The sequence below is a fragment of the Ranitomeya variabilis genome, chromosome 5 (assembly GCF_051348905.1).
Source record: "Ranitomeya variabilis isolate aRanVar5 chromosome 5, aRanVar5.hap1, whole genome shotgun sequence".
Taxonomy (NCBI): Eukaryota; Metazoa; Chordata; class Amphibia; order Anura; family Dendrobatidae; genus Ranitomeya; species Ranitomeya variabilis.
The window spans coordinates 519,466,817-519,473,309 of NC_135236.1; the positions used below are offsets into that span (position 1 = coordinate 519,466,817).

The 6,493-nt window shown below is 41.2% G+C and overlaps 1 long non-coding RNA gene across 1 annotated transcript; it reads left to right on the forward strand.

Moving 5' to 3' along the window:
* Window positions 1-205: 205 nt before the first annotated feature.
* Window positions 206-6,225, forward strand: LOC143773797 (uncharacterized). Its single transcript, XR_013215368.1, has 2 exons — window positions 206-889; window positions 6,059-6,225. It is a non-coding gene; the product is annotated as an uncharacterized LOC143773797 (long non-coding RNA).
* Window positions 6,226-6,493: the final 268 nt, after the last annotated feature.

A 6,493-nucleotide genomic window follows, 5' to 3' on the forward strand; every position in this document is an offset into this window, starting at 1 on the left:
GATGTATCCTCCTCCTTCTCACATCTGGCAGATTGCTACAAGTATGTCCTGCTAGAGCTGCTCAGAGCCTCCCAGTAGCTGCACAACCAGGACCATAAGGCAGTGTGCCCACGATCTGCAACAAACAGAGCTTTGAACGTATGTTCGCTGTGTCCAAAGCGCTTCTATTGAATGCAGGCGAATCCGCGTGTGCTCACTGAACCGTGCAGATTTACCGCAACCAATACATTCTCCTCCGTAAGAGAAATCAATAATGCAGCGGTCTGCAAAGATGTGCAGCATGTCAGTCTCATCGGGCGGCTGTGGACATGGGATTTCTAAAAATCCCATCCACTATGCTGTTTTTAAGTGGTCGTCCAGGCTGGGAAACCTTCCCAGCTATTATTGAAGTATGGCAAAGCGTGTCATACACGAGTGCCCCCAGCTAGTCTGTGATACTGCAGGGTTATATGCTCTGCACATTACCTGACCTCTGTATCGGTCTTAAAACTGTTTTCTTTTAAGTTGTATTTACACAATGATCTAAACCAGTAAACGTGGTCCCTGTCCCCTCTCCCGAGACGTTCCCATCTATATCCGTGTATGATGGGCTTGTTGTGGGGAGGTAGATTAAATCATCTGATTTGGAGCGGTGACTATCCTGTGATTTTACACCTCATGAACAGATGAAACAAGCAGCCATGTTTCTTTCGTCCTGTGCTTGTTTAATGCATGTGAACTTCTTGCTAACGCTTTTACATTTTTGTAGGTGGTCTGTGGACACTACAAAGGCCAGCAAATTGGTAAAGTTGTCCAGGTGTTCAGAAAGAAATATGTGATCTACATTGAACATGTGCAACGTGAGAAGGCCAACGGCACCACTGTTCATGTTGGTATTCACCCCAGCAAGGTGCGTGCATTGGTCAGGTTTACAGAAAGTGTTGTGATTGTGAAAACCTAAAGGTTTGGTAATACTGAAAATGTGTTAGAAAGCAACACAGCCAGGTAATGCTGGAAAATAGAATGAGCATTACACGACCGTTGAAGCCTCTGCAGATCTTGTATTACTTGTCTACTTTCTGGGCCCAGGGATAGGTCCCTGCAGAGAACTGATGCCGGAGTGACCAGAGCTTCAAGGGGCAAGTGATGTTGGTTTTGTTTTCAAGAATTTCACCCTCCCCCCCTCTTTTTTTTTCCTTCACATGCAGCCACCTTAATGTGTAATGATCATGAAATGTCACAATTCATAGTTAAAATATCTTTAGATTTTTGTTGCAGAAATCTTTCCTGTTTACTTCCTGCTTCTCCAACTTTTTTCTGCAGTGTGAAACCCTGCACTGCTTTTTGGATGGAGTAAGTGTGTAGCTATTTTATAGAAATAGAGAGTACTGCAGCAGAAAGATGAAACAAAGGCACTAGAAGTTAACTATGCATAGTGCTTTTATTGTGACTTTTTTTTTATTTACCGTATGTTTTTTGTTTTTTTTTATTACGAAGCCGATGGTCGCTCTAAAGGTAAGGCCAGAGACTGCAGTGGTGATGCAGGATAAAAACTGTGCAGTTGACTGCATGTACAACCATGCTGCTTGACACAATTTTAATAAGTCAATTTTAAGGTGAAACACTCCTGGTAGTGACCCGTGTGACCAACATTCAGATAACCTACACTGCCTAAGCAGGTTGGTTTGTGCGAAAACTGCAGTCAGCTGGACACTTCTTGATCACATCGACTGTTATGATTGTGAGCAATGCAATCTGCGCTGTCTGGCCTTGCCCTACAGCAGTATATTGGGCGTCCTGCAGGACCCGAGGGGGCTGGCGCATGTGAAATGGTGGATTTAAAGCAAAGCATTGACAATCTTGTTTATTATGAGCAGTCCCCAGAAGCCCTTGCCCACCACCCATGGAGACCTGGTCTTCATGTGGATGATGTCCACCATTATACTGTGGCTCTTTGGCATGGTGCAACTGTTTCCTTGGGGTTCTTATCCCACCAAGGACAGAATCTGCAAGCAGTTGTATGTTTCCCTGTGTTTGTATGGGTTGTCTCCAGTTTCCTCCCTCATTCCAAAGATATACTGATGGGGAGCTTTGTTTGGGGACAGTGATCATGTCTATAAAGTGCTGTGGAATATCATGGCACTGTATTGGTACAATTATTATTATTATTTATTATTATAGCGCCATTTATTCCATGGCACTTTACATGTGAGGAGGGGTATACATAATAAAAACAAGTACAGTAATCTTGAACAATACAATTCACAACTGGTACAGGAGGAGAGAGGACCTGCAATGGGTCACAATCTACAAGGGATGGGTGAGGATACAGTAGGTGAGGGTGGAGCTGGTCGTGCAGCCGTTTGGTACAATAAATGATGTCCCATTGTTACCAGCCTGCACAGCCTCCTTCCTGCCACAACTCTTGCTGTAAGAAGGCCCGTAGAATGAGTGCATTGATTTTGGCCCACTTTCCCACTTTGAAAGTGTAGTATACCGAGAATTGCCAACTAATGTAAATTTAGATAGATTAAATGCAGAATCTCACCACTATTGACCAATTAATATCAGCACACAGGTTATAGACTGAAACCTGTATGCCTCATAGATGATGCCTTGTTGTGAAAAAATCATCTTTAGTTGCTTTATGGAAATGAGTTGTTCTAGACTCTGGGCATACGCTGTAGACAGAGCGTTGCCTCCTCACTTCATTATCCTATCTTTACTTCGGCCACATCAGCACCGTGTCCCTGAGACGTAAGGTGCGCGGACAGAAGTCTCGCACCTGTGTTTCCTTCCATCGCTCCTCTGCACTGTTCTACCCGTGTTTATTTTTTACATTGATACTGTAGTAATAAATTCTGCTGTTTCCTGTTAAATGAGAAACTCCAAATTAAAATACAATTAACTCCTTAGTGACTGAGCGAATTTTGACCTTGACCACGCCAAATTTTTAAAATCTGACCAGAGTCACTTTATAAGGTTATAACTCTGGAACACTTCAACTTATCACACTGATCCTGAGAATGTTTTTTGATGACTGACCTATTGTACTTCACAATAGTGGTAAGAAATTTCGACATGACTTGCGCTTATCTGTGAAAATATCAGAAATTTGTAACAAAAATTTAGTAAATTTGGCCATTTTCAAACTTTTAATTCTTATGCCCTTAAATCTGAGATATGTCACACAATTATCAAATATTTACCACGTCTACTTTACATCTGCAGCATTTTTTAGACATTTCATTTTTGTTAGGAAGTTATATATGACAGAAAATAATCAGAAATGACACCATTCTAAAAACTGAACACCTTAAAGTCCTCAAAATCACATTCAAGAAGTTTATTAACCCTTCAGGTGCTTCACAGTATCAAAAGGGATTATGGAAGAAAAAAAACGAACATTTAACATTGTTCACAAAAATTTTAATTTATTGCCATTTTTTATTTTTTTTTTCCACAAGAGAAATTGAACCCTAAAATTAGTTGTGCAATTTCCTAAGTACACACACACCCCATATGTGTAGGAAAACTTCTGTTTGGGCCCACGGAAAGGCTCAAAGTAAGGAGTGACGTTTTGGAACGCAGACTGATGGAATGGTCTGCTGGTGTCATGTGGCGTTTGGAGAGCCACTGATTTGCCTAAATAGTGGAACCCCCTTCCCCAAAAGTCACCCTATTTTGGAAAATACACCCCTCAAGGATTTTATCCAGGGGTATAGTGAGCTTTTTGAACCTATCTGTATTACACAGAATTTCATAACTCATATTGAATTTTTTTTTTTTTCTCAAAATGTTTTTAGCCCCAAATTTGTAATTATCAGAATGGACAATAGTAGATCACTGACCCCACAATTTAACGCAATTTCTCCCGAATGCAATGATACCCCATATGTGGTCAAAAACGTCTCTTTGGGCACAATGCAGGGCTAGGACAGGAAGAGCTCTATATGTGTGGAATAGATTGTGAATGCCATGTTGCATTTAGAGAGCCCATGTCATGCGAAAACGGCAGAAACACACACGTGACCCCATTTTGGAAACTAGATCTCTAAAGCAATTTACCTGGAGGTGTACTAAGCATTTTTAGCCTACGAGTGATTCACAAAACTTTATAATATTTAGATGAGAGCAAAATAAAAAAATCCCATTAAAATCCTCTTTTAACACCAAATTTATAATTTACACTTTGGGTGATGGGATAAATTGGACCCCACAATTTTTTTTAATGAAGTTTCTTCCAAATGTGGCAGTACCCCAAAAGCGGTTGTACACTGTTTGCCCACAAGGCAGGGATCGGATGGGAAGGAGCGCTGCTTGGCTTTTAGAACAGAGATTGTTTGAATAGGTCCGTTAGCTGAGCCGCTGAGGAGCCAGATCAGCGGAACCACCACACCACATCCTCCCCAGGTGACCCCATAGTGGAAACTTCACTTCCTAAGGAATTCATGTAGGGGTGTAGTGACTATTTTGAACCATATGTGCCTCGCAGGATTTTATAACATTGACACGTGAAAATCTGACATTGTAGTGGCACAAATGTAATTTTTATATTTGCTGCAAATTTGTCAGGTACACAAGGGTTAATAGGTGAATCTAGACCCCCACAATTTATTGCACAACTTCTCCCGAACTTGCTGATGTCTAAGGAAGGTGTCTTATTTGGCTTTTGGAGCACAGATTTTGCTAGAATAGTTTGCAGGAGACACCCAAAGGTGCCAAAACGGCAGAAAAAAAGTGGTCCCACTGCGGAAATTGCACCTCTCAATGAATTCATCTACGGCCGCAGTGACTATTTTGTAGCATCCACATCAGGCTTTTTTCTTGAAATTTGCAAATCTGCCAGTCTAGTACCCATACATTGTGCCCCCATTTATTATAGCACCCCCATACATTGTGCTCAGCTTGTGCACCTGGCGATACGCCTTCTGTCTATTACAATAATGCCAAACATGTGGCCGCTTACTGTAGTTTAGGCACAGGATGGCCCAGAAGGAAGGGGTATTTGGATTTTGGAGTGCAGAATTCACTGGATTTTATTTAAGGGGGTGGGAGCCATGTCTCTTCCAGAGACTTTGTTCTACCAGTAAAGTGGGAACCCCCTATAATTCCAGTGACAGAGGAAATACCTCTGTTGGGGCTGGAATTGTGCAAGATAAACTAAAGGTTTTTACTGGTAACATTATGGGGTACATTACATTTTTTGATTGCTTTCAGTAGAAGGTTGAATCACATTCCGTTATACCACATTTAGCAACACTTTTGGAATTTTTTTTTTTGGTGTTCGCCATACGGAATAAATAATATGCTTTTAGTGATTCATGTGCACGTCTTTTTGGTTTGCTTTTTTCCATATTTCATTTTACTTAGTGAGTGACTGACACTGCCTGCTTATAGCTGAATCTCGCAGGCCACTGTACCCTGGGGTCATCACATGACTTCAGGTACCATTGGCACCCTCAATTCTCATCGCGGGGGTCCGATGGCTGTCGTGTTTGACATCAGTATTTAACAGGTTAATCGGCTTCAAAAAGCGGCTGGGGCTGAAACTGCAGGGTGTCAGCTGTCATGTAAAGCTGACACCTGTGGGAAATACGGTCACCAGGTGGCGCTATTCTTTTCCTCAGCATTGTTAAAAAGTGGCGCTGAGGAATAAGGCTCATTAATGACCACCGTTGAAAGGAGTATCGGCAGTCATTAAGGGGTTAAGACACTTGTTTCCATTCCTCTTCGATTTTTGCTATTATGCAGTGTAAGGGAGAAAATACTGTTTTGCTTTGTTTTTTGTTACAGGGTTAGGTGATAATAAAGCTCTAGTAAACCAGCAGTGGTTATGTAGACATATATGTGGCTTCAAAGATGTAATTCTGACGTGTTCCACTATTGAGTAACCTCTTTACAATCCATTTAGTATTACCTGCATAGCTCACCATGATGAGAAAACCCAAATGATAATTGCCAATATCTTATGATTATTAAACTTTGGCTGCTCTTTTCGCTAGCTACAAACGTCTTTCAGTCATCTGTTTGACTATGACAATTTTCACTAAATACATTTTTCTACTCTTCTTCTCAGGTGGTGATCACCAGACTAAAGCTCGACAAAGATCGCAAGAAGATCTTGGAACGAAAGGCCAAGTCTCGACAGGTTGGCAAAGAGAAGGGCAAATACAAGGAAGAAAGCATTGAGAAAATGCAGGAGTAACTTCATCAATAAAAAAACAAACTGTTCAGTTTCTAAAACGTGTGGCTCTTTTATTAAGACCTTGTTTATTTTGACTGGAAGTTCAGAATCTTCATCTTTTGGGTTGTCATGTGTTTTCCAGAAGTTATTTTTTGGTTTGTTCAAAGGAACTGATCCCCCTTTATCATATTTTACAGCAAAAAATAGATGTTCTGTCCTAATGGGTAAATCAATCAGGTTGCTTCTGACCTCGGGTGTCTGACCCTGCGCAGTATTAGTTCGAGCGCAGAATGGACATTGCAACTTTGTAGAAGGTAAATGGCTCAG